At 57.0% G+C, this 24,447-nt stretch overlaps 1 protein-coding gene across 6 annotated transcripts in view; it reads left to right on the forward strand.

Annotated features, from left to right (window-relative positions):
- The window catches only part of GSE1 (Gse1 coiled-coil protein), a 394,922-nt gene that overhangs the window by 52,874 nt on the left and 317,601 nt on the right, over window positions 1–24,447 (forward strand). The window lies entirely within an intron of this gene.

Below are 24,447 nucleotides of genomic sequence, written 5' to 3' on the forward strand. Positions count from 1 at the left end.
ACTGAAAGGCAAAGCAGGCAGCCCAAGGCTATGGCTGCGGGCAGACAGAGCCGTGTAATGCCTCTCTGGTTCCTCGCCCAGCCTCATCATTTTCAAGCTGTGTGATCTGGGTGTGTGACTTCACCTCTCTGTGCCTCAGCCTTGGCTGTAGAATGGGCTGGTAGTGGTGCCTCACACAGGAACGTGACACTGTAGGTGAGAGATAGCCTGAGAACAGTGCGGGGCGGGATGGAGCTGAGGGCTTCCATGAGCAGGGCCGGGGGAGATGCTGTGAAACACACACAGATGTACAAAAGAGAGCAGCAGGTACGTGTGTCTGAATCCAGAGGAAAGGTGGGTGGGCAGCTTGTAGCCAGTGTGAAGGCTGGGAATTCCCACTCTTGGGTGCATCTCTTGAACTCTGTGGCCAGGCAGTGGGAGCCCTTGAAGGTTCATGAGCAGGAGAGTGAGCTGGGCCCTGCAGCAGCAGTCCCCTCTCCACTTCGGGTGGAGCGTCCCTCTGCTTCACACTGACTTTCTGGCACCTACCAGGTACCCCAGGACCTCTGCCCAGCTGCCCCTGCCAGCGCCTCCCCAGCCCCACACCCTTCTCCTCCTGCAAGGCCTCCTGTGCATCTCGTGTACTCTGATTGTGTTTGTCACCTCAGCCTCACACCAGGGGTCTCCAGTGTAAAACTAGACGCTCGTGGATGGGGTGAGGGGGACTTCTGCAAAGACTGGTGGACAGGGGCCATAGGCCGAGGGCCTAGCATGGACAGAGGCTTGGAGAAGCGGTGAGCTTGAGTAGCTGCCTACTCTGGGGGCCTGTCCCATTGACTAGAATCCTGAGAGGGGAGTCCAGATTTGAAGTTGACAATGGGCTCCACCCTTCAGGGTTTGCCTTATCCTGGAAGTCATGGGGAGCCAATGAAGGTGGGTGAGTGAAGCTCCTTGGGGCAGGATGAGCTTGTCTGCTGCACTGACCCCCAGCGTCTTGAGTGGGCAAGATACATCCTAGGACCCCCTAGTCACTGCTCAAGTGAATGAAGAAGGGGTATCGGGGAGCAAAGGCAAGGGCTTGGCTGCAGACAGGGTGGTGGGTAGGAGTGGACAGGGGAGCGCTGGGGCCTGGGCTCCTGGCTGGGCCACCCAGCCAGCTGTGCTGTCAGACCCACGATGGGGGAGCCGCCCTGCGCATAGGCACCCCCGGGGGTGGCATCCTGCCAGGGACACTTTCTCTGCCCGAGTTCCCTGCAAGGCCCAGCAGGAAGAGCCTAGGGACCCGACCCTGGCCTGGTGCCATAGGGTACCTGGGGGGCCACCCCCAGCCCAGTCACCCGCCAGTCTGCCCTGACTCCCCCAGACACCAGAGCTCTCCCTCCAGCATCTGCTGCCTGCTTCCTCCCTCCTCCAGAGCCTGTTTGTTTTTCTTCCAGAACTATCGCCTCCCACGGAGGCAGTCATCCAAGGGAGGTGCTGTTCTGTCCCTCTGCCCTGCACAGCCCCGCCATGCCTCGCAGCCCTGGAGAGGATGCTGTGGGAAGCTGGACCCCGGGCGGGCAGGCGGCATCCTCAGATGCCGGGATTTCGTCAGCCTTGGCTCCCAGTTCTGTCGGTGGAATCCCGGGCGCGCGTCCTGGAAGGGGGCTCTGGAAGGCCCTCTGCTTGTCTTGGCCCCTCTGCCTGCCCCACTTCGCCCCTCCCCCCGCAGGGTTTGGGTGGAGATCCGGTGCGGGAGGGCTCGGCGGGAGGCGGGGGTGGGGCTCTGCCGGGTTCTCCAGGTGGCCCCCGACCCGGGCCTGTTTGGAGCAGTCGCTGCAGCCTGCTGGCGCCTGCTGCTCTCCCCCATGCTGGCTCCACCCCTTCTTCCCATTTGTTACTTTCCTTTAGTCAGTTCATCTCACCCCTGATGAAGACTTACTGTGTGCTGGCTGGCCAGACGTACCGAAGTAGGGCCGTAGGAGGGAGCTGGGACCAGAGTGGGCTCCTGACAGACCACTGTTACTCTTGTGGAGAAGGGGGCGAGGTGTCTGATCTGCCTACATGAGGACAGATGAATATTGAGCGAGGTGTGAGCAGGGTGGGCCTCAGTGCCCCCTGCCATTCTCCTGGGGATTTGGGTAGGGGTTTGGAGGGGGCGGGGAGAGGCAGGAGCTGGGAGAGCCATGAGGAGGCACGTGGATGCACGCACCCCTAGCTGAAAATTCCCACTGAGCCTCCGCTCTCCTGAAGCCTCTCAGCGGCTCCAGGCTCCTTCAGGGCCAGACGTCTTGCCCTTGAACTCGGTCTGCAGCTCTCCAGCGCACTGGGGCTGGGAGAGCGGGTAGGGGTGTAGCTGGAAGGGCCCCTGCTGGGCCACTCTGTCCCCTGAACGCAGTTGGGGCATCACCAGGGTCTGTGATTTTTTTTTAAAGTTGTTTAGGTGCCTTAAAAAAATTGTTTTTTCTTAACTGAGTATAGTTGATGTACAACGTTGTGTTAATTTCTTTTGTATAGCAGAGTGACTCAGTTAATCTATATTCTTTTCCATGAGGGTTTACCACAGGATACTGAGTATAGTTCCTTGTGCTGTTCAGCAGGGCTTTGTCCTTACTCCATTCTATGTGTAATAGTTTGCATCTGCTAACTCCGAGCTCCCTCTCCATCCCTCCCCCTCGGCAACCACAAACTTGCTCTGTCTGTGAATCTGTTTCTGTTTCATCGATGGGTTCATTTGGGTCGTATTTTAGTTTCCACATTGTTGTAGCCACGTGTTCTGGGAAATAAACTCACTCAGAAGGACAATGCAGATAGTGGAGTGCAGTTTATTACACCGGAGGGCCCAAGGCAGAGTCTCTTAGCCAAGGACCCCGACCAGCATTTGTGAAAATCCTTTATACCCCATGTGTACGTGTCTGAACCCACCACTCCAAATCCTTTGAGACTTGCATAAACCAAGGAAAATACAATCCCAATAACCCCATCATTCATGTGCTATGTGCTAAGTTAAACAATTAGCCAATAATCAATAATTGCTTACACTCCGATAGATACAGAAAAATTTATGGCCTGTCTGGAGGAAGGGGTGATTAGTGTATGTTTTCTCTTAGGCGATGAGTAACCCAGATATGATCTTCAAGGTTCCCCTGTCTGGAGAGGGTCTTATCCTTTTGTTGTTGTCTTCATAGGCACTAAACACAGAGTTCAGAGTCCATTGGAAGGGTGGCTGAGCATGATCAGCCTGAACGGGCCTAAGATGGAGTCCAGGCCCTATGAATTCCTTCTTCAACATGTAGGTCATATCATGTGGAATTTGTTTTTCTGACTTCCTACACTGAGGATGATCATCTCTAGTTGCAAGACTTCATTCTTTATCATGGCCGAGTAATACTCCATTGTGTGTATATACCACATGTTCCTTATCCCCCATCTGTTGATGGACATTGAGGTTGTTTCTGTGTGTTAGCTAGTAAGAATAGTGCTGCACACCTGGAGCCGTGTGAAAGGCTGAAGTGTGGATTAAAGGGTAAACTGAATCGCAGGCACACTGACTCAAGAGGCCCCGCCCACCATGGGCCGCTAACCTGAGACGTGCACCTGGGGATGGTCACCCTGGTGGGCGCACCTCCCAGACCCCATCACACCGCCTGGCAGCAGGAGGGTGAGATGCAGACCAGGGGACCACTCTGTGTCCGGAACACTGCTCTGGTCCAGATGTCCAGCTCCACCACAGTGCTGAGCGACCTGGATGGTCGATGAACCTTCCCTGGCTGCTGTTTTTTCCTGAAAGATGGATGCCAAAGGCGACCCTTTCATGAGGAAGTCTCCAGCTGGACATGTTCACCTCATGTGACACTTACACCAGTATTTGAATCATTATTTTATTTAAATAAGACCCCTTTTTCCTTAAGTAAATTTGTTTTAAAAGAATCACTTCAGTCACTCAGTCGTGTCCGACTCTTTGCGACCCCATGGACTGCAGCCTGCCAGGCTGCCCTGTCCATCACTAACTCCTGGAGTTTGCTCAAACTCATGTCCATCGAGTTGGTGATGCCATCCAGCCATCTCATCCTCTGTCATCCCCGTCTCCTCCTGCCTTCAATCTTCGTTTCCCAGCATCAGGGTCTTTTCATCAAAATTGTGGTAAGCAGCTGTGGCCCTGGCTGGATGCTAATGTTATTGTTGTTTTTGGAGAAGGAGCTTGCTGACTGTGATAAAAACTCCTTTTGGGCCTCTTTTGTTTGGATTGTTGAGATAAAGTTATATTCCTTAGTGTTTTAAGCAAGTTGCCTTAAATTTGTTATGTATCTAATTCTTAAAATAGTCCTTACCCCACACGCCCATTGCCAGTTAGTTGCGAGTTTTTTATATGCATATATGCCAGAATTGGTACAGATTAGGGGCCTTTAATAGAAAGAAGTTTCCTCCTCTGGCTGAAGGGAGAAGGAGGGACTGGGGCCCTGCCTTGGTGTCAGCCTTGTGCAGGCCGGCAGTTCCAGTGATGGACCCTAGGTGGCGCCAGAACCCCAAAGTGCAGTATCCCTCTCCAGGAGTTCCTCACCAGGGATCCTGAGTGTGTGTGCGTGCGCACACCCATGTGCGTGGTGTGTGTGTGTGTGGGGGGGGGGGTGGCACGTCTGTATATGTGAATGTGTGTATGTGAGTTTTGTCTCTTGATGTGCTCTCAGTAGTGGGTCAGGGTGTGTGTATATGTGGGCATGTGTGCCTTTGTGTATCTGTGTGTGTGTGTGTGTGTGTGTGTGTGTGTGGTTGTGAGTTTGAGGGAACCTGGAGCACCCTCTCCACCGGCGGTCCACACCCTTGCTGGGAGCATGGTGGATGTGGGGTGCATGGACCCCCCTGCCCGAGGCCCCAGCTGCAGGGCCCCTGTCCGCCCCTGCCTGGCCCATCCTCAGGAGATGTGATTAGCAGATGTACAGGGCCAGGCCATGATTTATGTTCCCGGTCGCCTAATTATTCCCAGCCCTGAAGGAGGAGAAATAAAATGCTTTGCAGGGCTGGGAACCCGAAATCCCAGCGGGGGCTACCCCACCCCCACCCCTAAAGGCCCCAGACCTCTCGCAGCCTGGAGAGGAGGCTGTGGGGGGGCAGCCAAGGGTACTGTGCCTGGAAGTGATGAAAGGGGGGCTCTGTAGAGAGCAGACCTGGGTGGGGGACGTCTGTCATCTCTTCTGAGTGCTGAAGTGGGGATTCAGGCCCACAGTGGTGCGTCCCCTGCCCTTGGCCCCAGCAGCCTAGTAGAAGGGCCAGACTGTGTGCCCCGAGGCATCATCCCGGTGCTCTTAGAAGGAGGTTCCAGCCCTTGCCTTAGGGCCCAAGAGGTGCCTCCAGATCTGAGCCCCACTTCCTGTCTGACTTCATCTTGTAGCCACCCCCACATCCCCTGCACCGTGGCCTCCTCCCACTTCTCAGATGTGTAAGTTCGTTCTCCCGTGGCTTTGGTGTCCCCTCAGGGCTGCTGCCCCTTCACGCTGTCAGTGCAGCCTTCCTTGGCCACTGTCCTTTGGCATACATCTCTGAGCACAGGGACCCTTGGCATCACGTGGGCAGGGTCCACATCCCCTTGTCACGCTGTCCCCAGTGCCTGGACCTGCACTTGTGGATGGGGAGTGCTCAGTAAATATTTGTGGTTTGGTGGAGGACAGACAGATGGTAAGCCTGCAGCCTTGCCGAGAGGCCCAGGCTCAGGGCAGAGGATCTCAGGACTCAGAAGCTATGGGGCCCCGTGGGTGGCGGGGAGGAGTGGCCTTGGAGACTGCTCAGGGTCTGGAGAGGCCTCATCCTCGGAGGGGTGCTGGTTGCAGCTGGACACACAGGTCCTCTGTCCCTCCTCTGGGAGCCTGGCTCAAGCCCTTGGCCCCAGGGGGCTGTGTTTTGTCCCTAAGCCTCCAGCAGAGAATTTGCCGCTCCCAGAGGAGGTGCACCAGGACTGCGGAGCTCAGCTCTGACATCCTGGGGTCCCTGGCCTTGAGCACCAGGGGCTCCCTGGTGGCTTTGGGCAGGCCGGTCACTCAGCCTCTGTGTGTCCCTTCACACCCCTGCATAGGTTGGTACGTGGGCTGTCCCTGTCCCGGGGACCTGAAGAGGGGAGGTAGGGAGGGGCTGGTCTGTGATGGCTGCAGGAGATGGCTGATTCCTGCCTTTCTTTTCCGAGCAGTGTCAGAAACACATAGTGTGATGAGCAGCCAGGCTGGACATGCACTCGAACTCGAGGGCCTTTCTGTAGAAGGGTCTGGAGTCCGTGCCGTGGTGGTGACTCTCATCTTTTGGCCATAGGAATCCCTGGGGGATAAATCAGCCAGTGGCATGTGGTTAGGGCCTGCTGCGGGCAGCCCTGGCCTTAGAAGGGCTTTCTTGGGGCCTTGCAGCCCTGCCTGTCTACCTGTGGGGCCAAGGACAGGCAGGCCTCTGGCTGTAGGGGTTGCAGGGGAACCTGGTGGGGAGGTGGGTCTGGGGCCTCAGGAGCATCACACCCCCTCGCAGAGCTCACAGCCCCCTCTCCCTTGGCTCTCTCCTGTGTGTCTTTGTGCCTGACTCTGTCTACCCCTCTCTCCCTGCTTCTTGACTCTCTGTGACTGTCTTTGTCATCCTTGCCACCTTTGTCTCTTTCTCTCCTTTGGTCTCTTCCCCCTTTTCTGTCTGTCCTCTCCCTCACCTCTCTTTTCCTCTCCCTCCTCTTCCCCGCAGCCTCCTCTCCCCCTGCCTGCGCGCTCTCTGAGCAGCTGTTACCTAATAGGCTGTTAATGATGATACAGTAAGTGGAAGGCAGAGTCCTGCGGGAGCCGCCATGATCTGTGTAATTGGTCTCGACGGAGACAGAAGTATCTAATATTTACACACCAGCATTAGTCCTTTGGGAGCCTTATCTTGGCTGGAGCCAAGCTGGGAGAGGTGGTTCTGGCTGGTACTATCTCCCCCATCTGCACCTGCTCAGAAGGTCTTTGGTCGGTAGGACCTGCTCTCCTTGGGTGGGGATGCCAGGGCCTGGGACATGTGGGCTCAGTTGGGGAGGTGATCTGACTGGAGCAGCGGGGGTGGGTGCTGAGCATTCAGCACCCCCTCCAGTTGGTTCTCCAGGGGACATCACAAGGCAGGAGTCCCCTAAAAGTGAGGCCAAGGTGGGAGAGCTTAGGGCTGGGGTGGGGAGGCGGAGTGGGAGGGACAGACAGGTGGGGGCAGAGACAGACAGGCGGCAGCTTCCAAGCGATGTATGTGAAACTCTGGATCCAGCTGTGCCTGAAGTCCTTCTGCCCGGGACTGCTCACCTTACCAAGTCAAGTCCATCTTGCTCGATTTGCTTTTGAGGCACAGCTGAGAAATCCTGCCTTACCCAGGCATGAAAGGTTTTTTAAGCAGCCATGGTGTTTGTTCAGATTTTATTGTACCCAGTAGCCCAGTATACCCAGTCAGGAGGAACAAAGCTGGGCCAGAGCCCACCCCCCGCCTGACTCTTTCTGTCCGTCCCAGGGCACAGTGGGGGACGCTGGTGGCAGACCCCTCCCCTGGCTTCCCAGCAGGAGGAGTGGGGCCCAGGAAGGGGCAGTTCCGAGGAGCGCCTCATGGAGATAGCAACCCCTGGGATGACAATGTCAGCCCAGCAAGCTCACGGCACAGCTGGGAGGTGAGCCAGGACCCCCAGCTCTGGAGCCGGGGAACATCTCTGGCTAAGGTCGCCGCTGGCCTGGGGCGTGGGGGCCTCACACATTGGAAGTCACTCAGTGGAAACGACAGCTCCTCGGAGCAGAGCTCTGGGCTCTGTGCCACCACACGGGACAGGCGGGCATCCAGGCCAGGCCTCAGGGCCAGGGGTCTGGCTGGGGCTCCCGCTCCCCAGCTGTCTGCCCAGCAGGATGCTGCAGGCCTTCCACAGGGCTGTTCTGGGGCTGTAGCCTCTATAGTAAACCCCTTCTTGTAAGTCGTGTTTCCCTGAGTTGTATGAGCCTTTCCAGCAAATCATCAAACCCGAGGAGGGGGTTGTGGTAGTTCCCCCAGTTTAGAGCTGCTCAGCTGAAGGCGAAGGCGCCCCAGGCTGGCAGTGGGCATGGACGCCGGTGACAGAGGGGGTGGGCCTCATGGTCTCAGCTGTTGCTCACCGACGCATCCTGCTTAACTCTGCTGGTTAGCATTAAGACTTGAGTTAAATTGTAGGAGCCCTAGTTCTGTGGGTAGAAATGGATGGTCATCGTGGGGAGGCATGTTATTCTGGGATCCTGAGGGCCTGGCTCTGAGTGGAGCTCAAGAAGTGAGTGCCAGGCTCGCCCTGCAATGAGGCGGGAGGCAGGGGCCCAACGCCCAGACGCCCCCGGAGGACAGCCAGTGTTTCTGCTGTCATCACAGCAGCTGCGATGTCCTGGGTCCAAGAGCCATGTGACAGGGCCACCCAGTGCCTCGTTCTCGCATCTTGGCAGCAGGCAGGACACTGGGTCCTCTTCTCTGGCTCTTGCGGGTTGCCTGAAGAACAGCACCCGAGAGCCCCATGCTGTGTGCTCTGTGTTTATCGTGTTGGCCGTGACCTTGGGCAGCTCCTCGCCAACCCTCTGTAGTTCCGTCCACTACCCTGCGCCAGGCCGAGCCCTTGGCTATCCCCGGAGAGATCCTCTCTCCCTCCCCACGGCAGAGAGAGAAGACGGTGGCCTTCTTTCTGAAGGTACTTGGATCCCTTGCCACAGGTCCCTGTTCAAGGTGGCCAGTGGTCACGCATACACTACTTGGTCTCTGGCAAAAACCCCTGCCAGCTCCAGGCATGTGCCCCCAAGGCTAGGCCCTTGAGCACCCACTGACAGTTTACAAACTGAGCTCCCTCCAGGGCGAGCTGGGCTTTCAGAGACAGGGCGGCCGCCTCCCGGGACCCCCGACGAGGCCTCCCCTCCCTGAACCACCACAGCCCTGCCTGGAAAGCCCTTTGTCACAGAAGCCCTTGCAAGTGCCTGTTATATCTCTGACCACAGAATAATATGGGGCTCGTTCCTTTTAATTTTTATAATTTTGAGAACACCCCACCTTATGAAAAGTAGCATTTGGTAAGTGTTAATACTGATTTTCAAAGTAAGAGTTTTGTAATGGTTCACCCATTTAAGTGTAGAGTTTAATGAATTTTAGAGTAGTCACAGATGTGTGCAGCAATCACCAGCGTCGAATTCTGGAATATTGCATCAGTTCAGTTCATTTCAGTCGCTCAGTTGTGTCCGACTCTTTGTGACCCCATGAACCGCAGCACGCCAGGCCTCCCTGTCCATCACCAACTCCCGGAGTTCACCCAAACTCATGTGCATCGAGTCGGTGATGCCATCCAGCAATCTCATCTTCTGTCATCCCCTTCTCCTCCTGCCCCCAATCCCTCCCAGCATCAGGGTCTTTTCCAATGAGTCAACTCTTCGCATGAGGTGGCCAAAGTATTGGAGTTTCAGCCTCAGCATCAGTACTTCCAATGAACACCCAGGACTGATCTCCTGTAGGATGGACTGGTTGGATTTCCTTGCAGTCCAAGAGACTCTCAAGAGTCTTCTCCAACACCACAGTTCAAAAGCATCAATTCTTTGGCGCTCAGCTTTCTTCACAGTCCAACTCTCATGACCACTGAAAACCAACTCTCATGACCACATGACCACTGGAAAAACCATAGCTTTGACTAGACGGACCTTTGTTGGCAAAGTAATATCTCTGCTTTTTAATATGCTGTCTAGGTTGGTCGTAACTTTCCTTCCAAGGAGTAAGTGTCTTTTAATTTCATGGCTGCAATCACCATCTGCAGTGATTTTGGAGCCCCAAAAAATAAAGTCTGACACTATTTCCACTGTTTCCCCATCTATTTGCCATGAAGTGATGAGACCAGATGCCATGATCTTCGTTTTCTGAATGTTGAGCTTTAAGCCAACTTTTTCACTCTCCTCTTTCACTTTCATCAAGAGGCTTTTTAGTTTCTCTTCACTTTCTGCCATAAGGATGGTGTCATCTGCATATCTGAGGTTATTGATATTTCTCCCAGTAATCTTGATTCCAGCTTGTGCTTCTTCCAGCCCAGCGTTTCTCATGATGTACTCTGCATATAAGTTAAATAAGCAGGGTGACAATATACAGCCTTGATGTACTCCTTTTCCTATTTGGAACCAGTCTGTTGTTCCAGGTCCAGTTCTAACTGTTGCTTCCTGGCCTGCATACAGGTTTCTCAAGAGGCAGGTCAGGTGGTCTGGTATTCCCATCTCTTTCAGAATTCTCCTTATTGCCATATTCAGACTTAAATTGAAGAAAGTAGGGAAAACCACTAGACCATTCAAGTATGACCTAAATCAAATCCCTTATGATTATACAGTGGAAGTGAGAAATAGATTTAAGGGACTAGATCTGATAGACAGAGTGCCTGATGAACTATGGACTGAGGTTCGTGACATTGTACAGGAGACAGGGATCAAGACCATCCCCATGGAAAAGAAATGCAAAAAAGCAAAATGGCTGTCTGAGGAGGCCTTACAAATAGCTGTGAAAAGAAGAGAAGCGAAAAGCAAAGGAGAAAAGGAAAAATATTCCCATTTGAATGCAGAGTTCCAAAGAATAGCAGGGAGAGATACGAAAGCCTTCCTCAGCAATCAATGCAAAGAAATAGAGGAAAACAATAGAATGGGAAAGACTAGAGATCTCTTCAAGAAAATTAGAGATAGCAAGGAAACATTTCATACAAAGATGGGCTCAATAAAGGACAGAAATGGTATGGACCTAACAGAAGCAGAAGATATTAAGAAGAGGTGGCAAGAATACACAGAACTGTACAAAAAGATCTTCATGACCCAGATAATCACGATGGTGTGATCACTGACCTAGAGCCAGACATCCTGGAATGTGAAGTCAAGTGGGCCTTAGAAAACATCACTACGAACAAAGCCAGTAGAGGTGATGGAATTCCAGTTGAGCTATTTCAAATCCTGAAAGATGATGCTGTGAAAGTGCTGCACTCAATATGCCAACAAATTTGGAAAACTCAGCAGTGGCCACAGGACTGGAAAAGATCAGTTTTCATTCCAATCCCAAAGAAAGGCAATGCCAAAGAATGCTCAAACTACCGCACAATTGCACTCATCTCACATGCTAGTAAAGTAATGCTCAAAATTCTCCAAGCCAGGCTTCAGTAATACGTGAACCGTGAACTTCCTGATGTTCAAGCTGGTTTTAGAAAAGGTAGAGGAACCAGACATCAAATTGCCAACATCTGCTGGATCATCGAAAAAGCAAGAGAGTTCCAGAAAAACATCTATTTCTGCTTTATTGACTATGCCAAAACCTTTGACTCTGTGGATCACAATAAACTGTGGAAAATTCTGAAAGAGATGGGAATACCAGACCACCTGACCTGCCTCACGCCTCAAAAAAATCCCTTAACGCTTAGCAGTCACTGTCCATTCTTCCCTGCCCTTGCCTTAGCAGCCACAAATCTATTTTACTTTCAGTCTCTGTGGATTTACCTCTTCTGGAGATTTCCTGTAAATGGGATCATTTGGTAGGTGTCCTTGTGAGTCTGACTTCTTTCACTTGGATGAATGTCCTCAAGGTTCACCCACGTGGTAGCATGTCAGTGCGCCACTCCTTTGTGTGGCTGAGTAACATTCCACGGGATGGCCGTGCCACATTGGGTCCATCCTTTCACCACTGATGGGTGTCTGGGCTGCTGTGAATGCCTGTGGACAGGTTGTGTGTGGACATGTTTGTCTTGGGTTCACACTCCCGGGAGTGGAGTTGCTGGGTGACTGCAGGCTCGGGCCCCCTTGCACAGTACCACCTCCCCCAGCTCTTCAGGGTCCTACCCCGGTGTTACCCGGTCTGGTCCTCTCACAGACGTCCTGAGGGCAGCATCACCTGTTCCTCCCAGGAAGGACTTGGGTCTTGTGTGCCACTGTGTGCTAGTCCTGAGCCTAGCAGGCACAAAGTAGGTGTTCAGCTAACTCAGGACGGGAGACTGAACCATGAGACCTGGAGCTTCTGCCAGCCTGGTCACCCCTCTGCCCAGGGGGCAGCAACTTCCCTTTGGTGCCTTGCTCAGGACGTGTCAGCGGTCAGGAGAGCAGACACTTCTGAACTCCCTGTTTCACTGGGCTCAGCAGAGGTGACAGGGCCCAAGGTCACTGAGCCCTGCTCAGCCTCACTTGGAAGCCAGACAAGGCCAGAGTCAAGGGTAGCCCTGGAGGAGGCCTGTGGCTTGCCTGCCTGCCCATGAGATGCCTACTGGGCAATCCTGGGCCATCTGACCTTGCCTACTGTGGCCAGACCCCCAGCTTCCCAGGTTGCAGACAAGGCTCTTTCTAAACCCAGAAGGCTTTTCTTGTTTCCTCAGTAATTTTGTGTGCAGAGGCCCCCGTAATGCAGCAGCTGCCCAGTGGCCTGGCACCCGGCTCTCTCCTCACCCCTGCCCGCCTCCCCGTCAGAGGCAGCTCATTCGTGGCTGCATGACTGGATTAGGGGCTTCCTCTCACCCCACTGGTCCTCTGGGTGACCAGGCCCCACCAGGTACTCAGACTCCGAGATGCTCAGAGCTCCCCATTTGCATCTCCCTGGCAGGGGTACCGCCTGGTCTGTGATTGGCACAGTCACCTGCCTAGTGCAGAGAGGGCTCCATGGTGGTTTGCCAGATGGGAACCTAGCAGTCAGGTTGAGCTTCCTGCCCTTTCCTTCCTCCATCAGAGCCAGCGTTTATCCAGCGTTTGTTCTGTACCAAGATGATGCTACTGTGTGCATCGAAGTGAATGGAAATAACAGCAATGCTGACTCCCGTGAACTGCGCCCTCCCGCGAGGCCACGCCCTCCCGGTCACACACGTACATCCCTCTACCCTCCGCCCCATGGGGTCCCGCCCTCCCACTCTGAGGTTGGGGTCGTCTCCCCATTTACAGCAGGGACCCAGAAGATTAGAGAAGCTGGTGTGGTAGCTGGGTAAGCAGCAAGCCTGCGCAGATGGGCCCCCCTCCAGGACAGTAAGCAGTGCTCATGGGGGTGATAGCTGTGCTGCCAGACAGGTGGCTGGGGGGCATCGGGCCAGGAAGTGCCCAGGCGGTGGAGGCGCAAAGACGGATCGGATCCAAGCCCCACACTGTGGGACTGAGTCCAGGCAGACGGTTCACCATTCTCAGCCTTGGTTTCCTGGTGCCTAAGAGTGGGCCTGAGTCACCCTCTGGGTGTTCAGTGAGGATCAGTAAACCCATGTGTGTGCCAGTCATTTTTCTTACCTGGGAGGCAGAGGTCATTGATTGGATAGTATCCCCCCAAATGCCTGTCCACCCAGAGCCTCAGAATGTGACCTTGTTAGGAAGGAGGGTCCTCACAGGTAGAGTTTGTTAAAGTGGCGTCACACTGGATTAGGGCCCTAAGTCCAATGACTGGTGTCCTTATGAGAAGAGGGGAATCTGGACACAGTGGCATGTGGGGACAGACACAGAGGACAGCCACATGAGGACCGGGGCCAAGATGGAAGGTACGCTGCCACAGGCCGAGCTGAGGACCACTGGCCGTCTCAGAAGCAGAAGGAGGCAGGAGGGCCCCACCCCTTGACCCCGGACTGCTGACCTCTAGAGCTGTGGGAGGACACATTTCTGTGCTATTCGGTCCATGAACTTGTCTAATCCATTGTCATAGGTAGGAACTGTTCCTGGCTCCATCTCAGAGATGAAGAGACTGAGGCACCCAGATGGGGTCCCTCACCTGAGCTGCACAAGCCGATAGATGACAGAGGCTGGACCTGGGAGCCCCGGGATTGTGATTCCCGAGCCCCCCAAGGCCACCCCTGTATATGGGGCTCAGGGACCCTGCCTGGCCTTCAGGAGGCGCTCTGAGTGCTGCTGACACTGCCCCATGGAGCTGCCTCGGCCAGGCTCCTGCAGGGGACTTGGTGCCTGCGGACGCTGGGCCTGTCCTCACATGCCCAGCAACACCTCCTGAACTGTGCCGGGCTCTGGAACTTTCTGCCTCTTACTTTGGACTGTGCTCCCCTGTACTTACTATGGAAATCACCTCTTGACACTGTGGTTTAAGGAGACCACTCCCCAACCTCTCGATTTTCCCCAGCTCCTCAGGCAGACCCCAAGCCCACCTACAGGACAGTAGATCTCCGGGAACACACTTTGAGAAGCACTGATCAGGTTCAGGCTTCTAGCGCAGAGTGCCCTGGAGACTCTGCTTCTCGGATTGTCAGAACAGGAGTTCAGCGAGGCCAAGGTCTCCGAGGGGACCCTAATGTCCCCATGGGTAGGAGGTCATGGGGGACTCATAGGACCAGAGCTTGAGCAAGCTAAGCCTCTGGCAACCAGAGAATTCTATGGGGCTGTGTCCGGCCCAGCCCCCCTAAAGTTGCAGATACACAGCCAGAGGCTGTGGGGCCCAGGACAGTTCTGCCCTTGCAAGCGCTGTGGCCTCGAGCAAGGCACTCAGCCTCTCTGAGCCTCAGTTGAATAGCCTGTGATATGGGATCACAGGCCCACCTCGCTCACAGCAGGGCTGGCCCTCCTCGGAGCGGCTCCCTGTGCAGCTTGCTCCACATAGCAGTTGGGGCGAGCTCCAGCTCTGAGGCACCCCGCCCCCGCCAGCAGGCTGCTCGCAGACCCGTGAGGATGCTGTGACAGGGACAGCATATGGCGGGCATATGCCACGTGGGAATGCGGCTGCCCACGGGAGGAGGTGCGGGAGTCCTGGGGAGACAGAGCTGAGCAGGCACTGGTGCCAGCGATTCGTGGCACCTGCTCGTGCCCTGGTCTTCCCTGGAGGGTGAGCCTCCATGCCCTGGAAACTTGGGGTACCATGGGGGACCTCCTGGGGTGATGGGCAATGTGCCTTCAGCCCACTAGATGTCGCTGTCCTCTGCAAGATCCAGTGGACCCACAGCCTAACCGGACCTGGAAATAGGGTGGGGTCCCTCTCAGGGAGACGGCCCTTGCAATTTCCCCTTGGCACTCCGAAAGGTCAAGTCACTGGCCTGCGGTCACAGAGCCAGGAAGTGGCAGAACCAGTATGGAGTCCTTTCACGGTGTGGTGTCAGAGGTGAGGAGAGCAAAGGGGAAGGTCCTGGGTGCCCACTAAGCCCTCCCTGGCCCTCAGGGTCGAACTTTTCTGCTGTGGAGGCTTCCCTGGGTTCCTCCTGTGTCCCCTTTGGCCCGTGTGCCCTGAAGGCCTTGTCCTCTGGGCTGCCTAGGCTGGGACATGTGGTGAACCTTCAGGCATCTAGTACATGCTCTGCTCTTGTGCAGTGGCCCCTTGGTGTGGCTGTACTGAGGGGAGGGGTCCACTGAGCCCCCAGGAGCTCTGGCAAAGGGGTCACAGCTTAAGACAGATGGCTCTGAGCTCTCAACTTCTAGGGGCCTCTGCCACCAGCTGGGAAGCTGTCACGGTCCCCACCTACAGGGGCTCCTCCCCTTGCTTGCTCTGAGTCAGGTCACACCCCAGGAGACAGGGATGATGGTGTTTCTGGGGAAGCAGCAAACCTTTGCAGGGGAGGGATCCTGTGGTCAGAAAACCCCCCAGTGGGAGGGACGCAGGCAGGGGTCCCACTCACGGGTAGGGGTGGGTTCAGAGTTCCGAGCCACACGATGGTGTGTGCTGTGCCCGTGACAGCGGGGTGCAGGGAGGTGAGGGGGCACCCAGCCCACTGTGCCCCTTACAGCCCCCCCTGGAGAAGGGGAGGCTGGGGCACAGCCCCTCAAGACGGCGGAGGATGGTCTCGGTGAGGACCTGGCGCCCACTGCGATCCCGCGAGAGCAGATGGCCAGGGAGAGGGGCGGAGGCGGCAGCAGTTGGTGCCGCCAGCTTCCGGCTCCCCCGCGGCGGCGGGTGTGAGAGGCGGCGATGGGAGCGAGTGGCAGAAGCCCAGCCGGCTGTCGCCACCTCCCCCGGCCCCCCAGCCTTCCTCAGCCCTTCAAGAGGCTTCTCCCCAAATACCCTGCCTGGAGTCTGCTGGGGAGGCCTGAGAGCCCAGGTGTCAGAGCCTGATCTGAAGAGGTGGAAGTCCCAGCTTCCAGCCAGCCCAGCTCAGTCTCTTCCTGGCTCTGTGACCCAGGGCCATGAAGACACCCATCCCAGCCTTGGTTTCCCAATCTGTACAATGGGGTGATGTCAGTTTCTACTTTTGAATCCTGACTCGACTGCATGGAGCTGTGTGACCTTGGGAAGGTTCCCTAACCTCTCTGTGCCTTGGCTTTCCCATCTGTAAAATGGGGAAAGCTATAATACCTGACTTGTAGTATTGTGGACTGAAAGGGTTCACTCTGGGAGAAGCATGAAGGGGCCAAGGGACACCAGGAGCCACGAGCTCTGCCCTCAGCAGGGAGATTCAGATGGCACCGAGCAGAGGCCTTAGGTCGAGAGAAGCACAGCCAGACTGGCAAGAGCGGCCGTCGCCTGCATGCTGGTGTGCCCAAGTGCCTCCCCCACGGAGCTCGCTTAGCCTCACAGCGGCCGTCGCCTGCATGCTGGTGTGCCCGAGTGCCTCCCCCACGGAGCTCGCTTAGCCTCACAGCGGCCGTCGCCTGCATGCTGGTGTGCCCAAGTGCCTCCCCCACGGAGCTCGCTTAACCTCACAGCGTTCTTGGGTTTGGCACCATTACTGATTCAGTTTACAGACAGACCCAGGCCCAGAGCAATGAGGGCGCTGGCTTAGAGTCACTGCTGTGTTTCCCTCTGCAAGCCCTCCTCTGCTCCGCCTGCCTCTCAGCACCTGCAGATGCCGCACTTGTGGCCAGGGTCCCAGGTCCTGTCACCTCTCCCCGCTCCCGCCCACCACTCAGCCAGCCATCCGCGGTCTGTTCCAGTGCCCGGGGTGGCTCTGGTCCTGCCATGCCGTCAGCCTTGGGATCTGTCTTCTCCCCTGCCTACACCCTAACCTCCGCTGCACTAACCCTAAACAGACGTTTATTCCAGAGGGAGCGTGTCCTGCATGGGGTGGGCGGCCACTCAGCAACACACAGTTAGAAATCCCAATGCTAGTCTCACTGACCGACTTCCAAGTGCTCAAAAAACATACATGGCTGCCTGGCGGCTGCCGCCTTAAACAACACAGATCTAGAACATTCCGCTGATGCCTCCTGGGGAGGCTTGGGGAGGCGGTAGAGACGCAGGGCGGGCTGCATTGGCGGTCCTCGTCTGAGAGGCAGGTGGGACATGTTGGAACCGCTCTCTGCATCTTATGCCATGTTTCCCCAGGAACTCAGTCTGTTCTGTTTCACCAAACCTCGAGCACATGGGCTGGGCAAGGATCGTTCTTATATATATTTGTAAATTGATTTGTAGAAGTCTTAAAAGACATGGAAAATGGAACCATGTCTAGGTAAGCATTTTACAGATTGCCTTTGCTGAAAAGAAGAGGAAAGTAACGTCTAGTCTCTGAACGTCTTGGATGTTGATCATCCTTCCTCCTGGCCTCAGTTTATGCATCTGCTCGAGGGCTCATCTCCTGGGCCCTGGCTCGGAGGTCCTGGGACGCTGGCGTGGGGAATGGTGGGGCGCACAAGGCCTGGACTCAGAGCCCCGCTTTGCCCAGCGAGCTTAGCCTGCCTTTGGGGCCTGGGTTCCTTCATTCCTAGAATGGGCAGAAGAGCCCTGGCTGAAGTGGGGAATCTCGACGGGTGTTGGGGGTGCATGTTCAGCACCTGAGAGAGGCCTGGCGAGAGCAGGGGAAGGGGCAGAATAGTCAGAGCTGGGCACAGAGGCCCCTCACTTGGCACCCAGTGCCACCCAGACCTGGCCCAGCGAGGCCATTTTCCTGCAGGCCCATCACACAGCCGGAAAGAGCCCGGCCCCCTGTCCTGTGATGGAGGGAGGGAAAGGGGCCTGGAGCTCCCTGGGAACGGGCGTCTTCCTGGCCTCCTGTCCCCGGAGCAGGGCTCTGAGTTCTTCCAGGGTGCAGGTGAGAGCAGGAAGGGTTCAGCAGGGGTGAGTGCCGCTGCCCTCGTCCTCAGGGCGGGGGACAGAGGGGCAGACGGGCGGGGTTGATCTCAGTGGGTCTTTTGTCCCTCCCCACCCTCAGCAGCCTCCCCTCTGCCCCTCAGCCTGAGCGGTTGTGAACATGCCTGCCTGTTCTTCCTTGCATTCAGCCCATTGCACTGGGTCCCTACTACACGCTGCAGAAACGAGGACCACAGCCAGTGGAGCGCCACCTCCTGGACCACACAGCCTCATGGCCCTTCCCCGCTGAGTTAGAGGTGTGAGGAGGCGGGGGTGCCCATTGCCTCAGAAGGAATCAGAGAATTCCAGCAAGAATCCCTACCCTGTGTGTGACCAGAGAGGAAGTGGGCTTCCCTCAACATCAGTCCTGGCCTGTGACAGCGCGGGGGGTCCCCACGCCCTCCTCAGAGAGGCCACGGCCTTGTCACGTTGGTCCCCCGCTCCACACAGCCCCTGCGCCCCAGCCTGACCTTGCCCTAGTGGGAGGCCAGACCCGCTGCTCTGCCAGACTCCACTCCTGCCAGCTGGCCCGCCCTGCACGGTTGCCATGGAAATCCTGCCGCATGTCAGCAGGGCCTGCTGCTCCCGCTTCGTCTCTCTCTGGGGCCAGAGCCACTTAAGGGAGGCCCTGGGGGCTGCCAGGCAGAAGGGAGATTCCCAGAGGCCCCTCCGGGTCCTGGGCCTAGGCCAGGCCTTGACCCCTGCCAGCGGAGGGCAAAGGATGACGAGGGCGTCCCTGGGTGGCCAGGGAGATGGTGGGAACCTGGCGGGGGGCAGGGGTGTACTGTAAGGACAGAAATAAAACAGCCCCAGGAGGGGGCAGGTGCCCCGGGTCTCCAAGGGCCCGGCTGACGCCTCCCAGCCCGTCACCTACACTGGGAGGCTCGCCCCAGCCCCACTGAGGGACCCCGCCCCCATGTGCCGCCCCCACTGCTTGTGCCCGCACCGTGTGCTCCGGCCGGCTCCACTGGGTGCCAGGCCCCAGGAGATACCTCCCCGTGTGACCGAGACGCAGTGCCAGCCGTCCTCGGGTGGGGGAGATGGGCAGCCCTCCCAGAGGGACAGAGAGGGTGAGCCACCAGCCCAGAGCAACACAGGGCTGTAGGTACAGAGCATCAGTACGGAAGGCAGGGGGCCCCTGGGAGAAGGGAGGACTCTCACGGTGGGAGCACTGGAGCAGCTCAGAGGCAGTGGGGCCCTGACTTGGCTTCCTGCAGATGGAGTCCACCACGCCCCCCGAACAGGGAGTTGGTCTGGCTGGAGCTGAAGGAATGGAGGGGCAGGGTAGGGGGCCCGGTGGATGTGGGGGCCTAGTGAGGCAGTGGGCAGAGCCACACTCCTCCTGGCACAAGCTCCTGAAAGGACCCTGGAGGGTGGTCCCAGACTCAAGTGGCCCACAGGAGGGGCCCCATGGCCACCCACCTGTCCTTCTAGCGGCATGGGCCCCGGGGGGGGGGGGGAGGAACTATGGGGAGAGGGGGGAGCTCAAGCCCCGCCCTCTCCAGCAAGCCCTCCCAGCCTCCTAGCCCTGAGGTCACCACTGGTCTCGGGGTTACGCCATGGCTTTAATTTCAGTGACCTTGACGCTTGTCAGGTCAAATATTTCAACTCAGTGGACTCATCCAGCAGGAGCGGGTTTCCATGGCAACGGGGGCCGACCCACAGGAGCTGCCCCGCTCCCCCGGGTGGTCACTGCTGTGGGCTCGCCCATCGCTCCCCAGACTGTCCTGTGCAAAGACCAGGATTGTGTCTAGCAGGGCCCCCACCCCTACATCCACGTCCTGTAACATGAGCACGTGGGTCCTCGCACAGAAGGACACAGGGAGTCCATGTGTGACCTCGGTCTTCTGTTGACACAGCTCTTGTTTTTCCGTGAAGACATCTGCTGACCCACCCCAGCTGCAGAGAAAGGGGGAGGGGTGTGGGCTCCGCCTGTAGGCAGGAATTCCACCAAGATGCCCAGTTTCAGCCGGGCCGTGTCCCCTGTCACAGGAGCTCAGGCCACCTGGAAGTTGAGTGCTTCGCCTGACTTGCCAGCTCCCAGCGCTCATCTCACCTCCCACCCCGCAGGGCCTGGAGGGCCAAGGCCACCCTGTGATCTGGGTGCTGCCCGTCTGTCCTGGAAAAGCCCTCCTTTGCTTGTGTTTCTGTAGCCCAGGCCCGGAGCCCACGTATTCCTGCTGATGGCACCTCCTCTGTAGTCCCATCACCAAGCAGCGTTACCAAGTGCTTGCCGTGTGCCGGGTGCTTGACTTAATCTTTGCAACACCCCACGAGGGCTCTTGGGGGACAGGACTCCCGGTGTCACCACTCACTAAGTGTGTGACTTTGGGGAAACCACTTTGCCTCCTGGTGCCTCAGTGTTCCCTCTGTACAATGGACTGTTGCCAGAACTCTTGGGAGTGAATTCATGGATGGACTGTTTAGAACTGTGCCTGACTTCTGGTCAGGGCTCAAGGAGGGTCAGCAATTCGTGTGCATCTCCCTGAGGGGGGGCACAGAGAGGGTGTGCATGTCTTCACGGGGGCACAGCTGGTCCTGACCCCTGGGCAGCACTTCTAGCAGGCTCCATGGGGGCCACACGGGAGAGGCAAGGGCAAGCTCGGGGTGAGGGGCAGGCCGAGCCCCATCTGCGGCAGTCCTGGCTGCTGGTAGGAGGGGGCATGGCATTTATTGGTCTCCCTTTACACCTTCAAAGGTCCACAGAGCCCAGCAAATACCCCTGAACTGTGACCAAAGCAGCAACCATCTACCCAGGTGTGTTCCAGGCACTCGTGCATTCACCGAGTCCTGAGAACTCTGAGGTCCAAGCTGTCCTTGCTGTTGTAGAGAGCAATCACGGGCTCGAGCCTGCTTCCCTAGCGCAGTGGGGCCGGCGAGCAGCCTGGACACAGGAGCGCTTCTGTGCATTTGTCTCCTAGCATCTTCCGTAAACCTGATCGTGCGGCGCCTCCGAGCACCCCCACTCCGTGAGGCCCACTCACACCAGGTGGCAGGGGCAGAGCCTGTTTAGAGCCCGGAGCCCAGGCCCTCCACCACTTCACGGACCCCTCCCAGCCGATGCTCAGAAGGCCCGGAACAGGAAGTCTGCCCTTCAAGAAGAACTTCTTTGGGAAACCTGACGATGACAAATTATTTTTTTAATGGTTTTAATTTATCCCCCTTTCCTCAGAGAGTGTCAGAGGCAATCTGCTTCTCTCTGCCTCTGTGCGCCTCCTCGTCTCTTGTTAGTGGCTCGGCTTTGAACATATTTCCTTTTATCATGCGGTGACACGCGGTGGCAGAGGGCGATTCCGGGAGAGGCTGTCGGGGAGGGGCCAGGCTAGAGTTTGCATCGCTCCTGACAGCTAATTAGCTGTGTGTCTTTACACCGGGGGGCCTCTCATATGGCAGGCATCATCACCGCGGCCCTGAAGCTGCAAGCCGAGGCTTCAGAGGAGGCCCGCCACGGCCTCCCTCCCTCCAGCCCTGGATCTGAGGTGCCCAGACCAGCAGCTTGTGTGTTGGCGGAGCCCGTGGACCGTGGTCCCTCCAGGCCTGCTTGTTGGCAGCAGGAGGAGGGCAGAGCCAGGATGGAGGGTCCCTGGGGCCTGAATGTGCCTACAGGCGCAAGGCTCTGGGTTAGGACTCAGACCCGAGTGGGAGTCTGAGGCTTCGTTTGCTGTCAGGCAAGTCTGCGCTGCCTGAGGCTCCGTTTGTTCATCTGCAGATTGGGTATAAAATGATACTCGTCCTCAGACATGCTGCAAAGCATCCAGTAGGGGCATGTGTTGCAGTGAGCTGAAAGCAGTAACACACATCTGGGTCCCATGGATCCAACATGTATTGGGCACCTACTGTATGCCAGACCCTGCACTAGGCGCTGGGTGCTGAGCAGCGAACAGAAAGGCTGCTGACCTTCCAAAAGGGAAGGAGAAAAAACGGAGAGATCACATATGTAATCCCTGCTGTTGTCAGGGAGGGGGCCGGGCTAGCTTGCATCCTCCTGACAGCTAATTAGAGGTGATTAGAGGCAGGGAGGAGAGGGAAGCTGGGGCGGGCGGAGAGGCGGGGAGGGCAGAAGGGTGCAATTTCAAACACCGTGGTCAGGAAAGGCCGCGGTGACATCACAGATGATTACTGCTATCGTGTGTATTTATGAGGATGAATAACAAAGATCACTTCTCCCCACCACCACTCCTTTCCTTTTTGGCTTGTTAGAAAAACAGTGTCCCTTTATATGTTTTAGGGCAGGGTTCTCCCATTTGAGCGGCATTGGGATCCGCTGGGGGGTTTGTTAAACACGTCGCCTGGCCACCTGAGCTCCGCGTGCAGAATATACATTTCTGACTAGTTCCCAGGTGATGCCGATGCTGCTGGCTCAGGCGGTGGTGGGGGGGTGGGGTGCGGTCCTGGGCCCGGAATAAACTTGGCTCATGTGTGAACGCTTGAATTTCTTCTGTCAGTGGATGTGGCCGAGAGCCACTGATTCTGTGATAGATACTTCTAAGGCCCCGAGGATCGGATCCAACTGCATGAAGCTGCCGCCTTTTGCACCGCATTTTGTTTGGCTTCGTGTATGCTGAGTCTGAAGAGCCGTCCCGGCCTCCTGGAGCTGCTGACTAGCGGGGAGGCCAAACATGGACAGTGTGTGAGGGCGCAGAGCTCAGCCCTGAGTTCCTGGCCCGCTGGGCATCAGGGAGGGCTTCCAGGAGGAGGCGCTGCCCGAGAGACACTTGTATAGCCTCTCAGTGCCCCCGGTGGTGAAGGTGGGGCGGGTGCTCCGCGTGGAGAGGACCTCTTGCTCAGAGGTTAGGAGTGAGTGACCTTGGGACGCAGCCTGCTGGGGGAGGGTGGGGGCAGTGAGGTTAGGGACTGAGGACCCTCTCCAAGGGCTTCAGATGTTATCTGTCAGGGACAGCTCACCCTGGAGTCCCTTCCTGAAGGCAGAGGAGCCCCAGTGGCTGAGGCGTGACACCATTGTGTGGACACACACTAGATGCAGAGTGTGATTCTGCTCCCCGGCCCCTCCCCCTGCCGCAGGGCCTTTCTGGAGCCCAGGGAAGCCCTGGTGGGGGGCAACTCAGACTGGCCCCGTGCAGCCCTGTGGACCAGGCCCCCACCCCCTAGGGGGGAACCTGGCGCTGCTGGCCAGGAGCTGGTCCAAGTGGAGCGGGGGCCTTGGCCGCACCCCGAGCTGGCCCTTGCTGGGGTGTCACACCCGGCACGCTGGGTGTCCAGGGCATCTTTATTTACTTTGGTTGCTCCGTCCTCACCATCTCCTTATTTTTTATTTCTGACTTAGTGGTGGTCAGAGTGCCTTCCACTTCCTATCCTCGACTCCCAAGCCCTCTCGGAGACCTAAGAACCTCCTTCAGAGCATCCCAGGGCAGGAGGAGGGGGTGCGGGATGGGCAGGGATGGCCTGGGGGCCTTCACTCCGTGTGCAGTGCTCCAGGGGACTGGAGCCCTCGCTCTCCCTGCCAGTTCCCCAGCAACAGATGTTCCAGCCAGACCCTCCCTCTGCTGAGAACCTGGGCTGCGGGATGTGTGGGCAGCATGCAGGCACCCAGGGCTGGGAAGGCCAGGGCAGTGGGGTCAAGTCCTTGCATTTCAAGATCAGACATTCTGCGTCCTGACTTGGGCTGCTGTGTGATGCTGGTCTGGTTACCTGGCCTCTCTGAGCCTCTACTTTCGCCTCTGAGAAATAGGATGGTAACAGCACAGTGGCCGCACGAGGTCATGGTGAGGAGCGGACAGGAGCCTCTGGAGTGAGTGCTTGGAGTGGTGGGTGGCGTGTTGTAAGTGCATGGTGAATTTTCCAGGTTGGGGGGGCCCCTTCCCTGTGTTGCCAAATTGGGAGTGATGGGCAGGGAGGAGAAATATCATTCTGTTAATTCTTACGAGGAAACGAGCAACGGAGTTACAGGAACAGGGTCCTGCGGGCAGATGCAGGGAGTGTAAACGGGGCTGAAACCAGCTTATTTGCAGCAAGAAAAGCTTATCCCTGATTTTGGCGGCCTGGCATGCTGTTTTCTACAACATAGAAGGGAGCTTGCGGCCACCCTCCAGTGGGGGGAGGCAAGTCACAACTCTGCTGCTAATGGGAGCTGACTGCTCAGAATGCTGCTTTCCCTGCTGAGTCTGACCTCCTGGGACCCGGTCTCTGCTCTCCAGAATCCTCCCCACACCACCTCCCAGCTCAGGCCCCCTTCTGGCCTCCACCTGAGTATGCTTGGACTGTCTCTTGTAACTGGGATTCCCCACCCCGCCTTTCTCCTATGGGAAAGCTCACCCCCCAGTGTCACCTCCTCCAGGAAGTCTTCTATAATAGGCCCCTCCAAATCAGCTTTCTGGGAACTGGTTTCACACCTGTCTCCCCCTTGAAACATGAGCTGCTCAGGTCAAGGCCTGTGTCTCTGGTTTATTCCTCGTGGTCAGCACCAAGAGGGCCAGGGGCCTTACGTTTGATGAATGAATGAATGAATGATGTTATTCTCTGCCCCAGGTCCTCCTGGGACACGTGGACCCCAGCAAGGCATCTTTGTATCCCTCACTGTAGGTTGCTCTCATCTCCTCTGGC

This window comes from Bos javanicus, chromosome 18 (assembly GCF_032452875.1).
Source record: "Bos javanicus breed banteng chromosome 18, ARS-OSU_banteng_1.0, whole genome shotgun sequence".
Taxonomy (NCBI): Eukaryota; Metazoa; Chordata; class Mammalia; order Artiodactyla; family Bovidae; genus Bos; species Bos javanicus.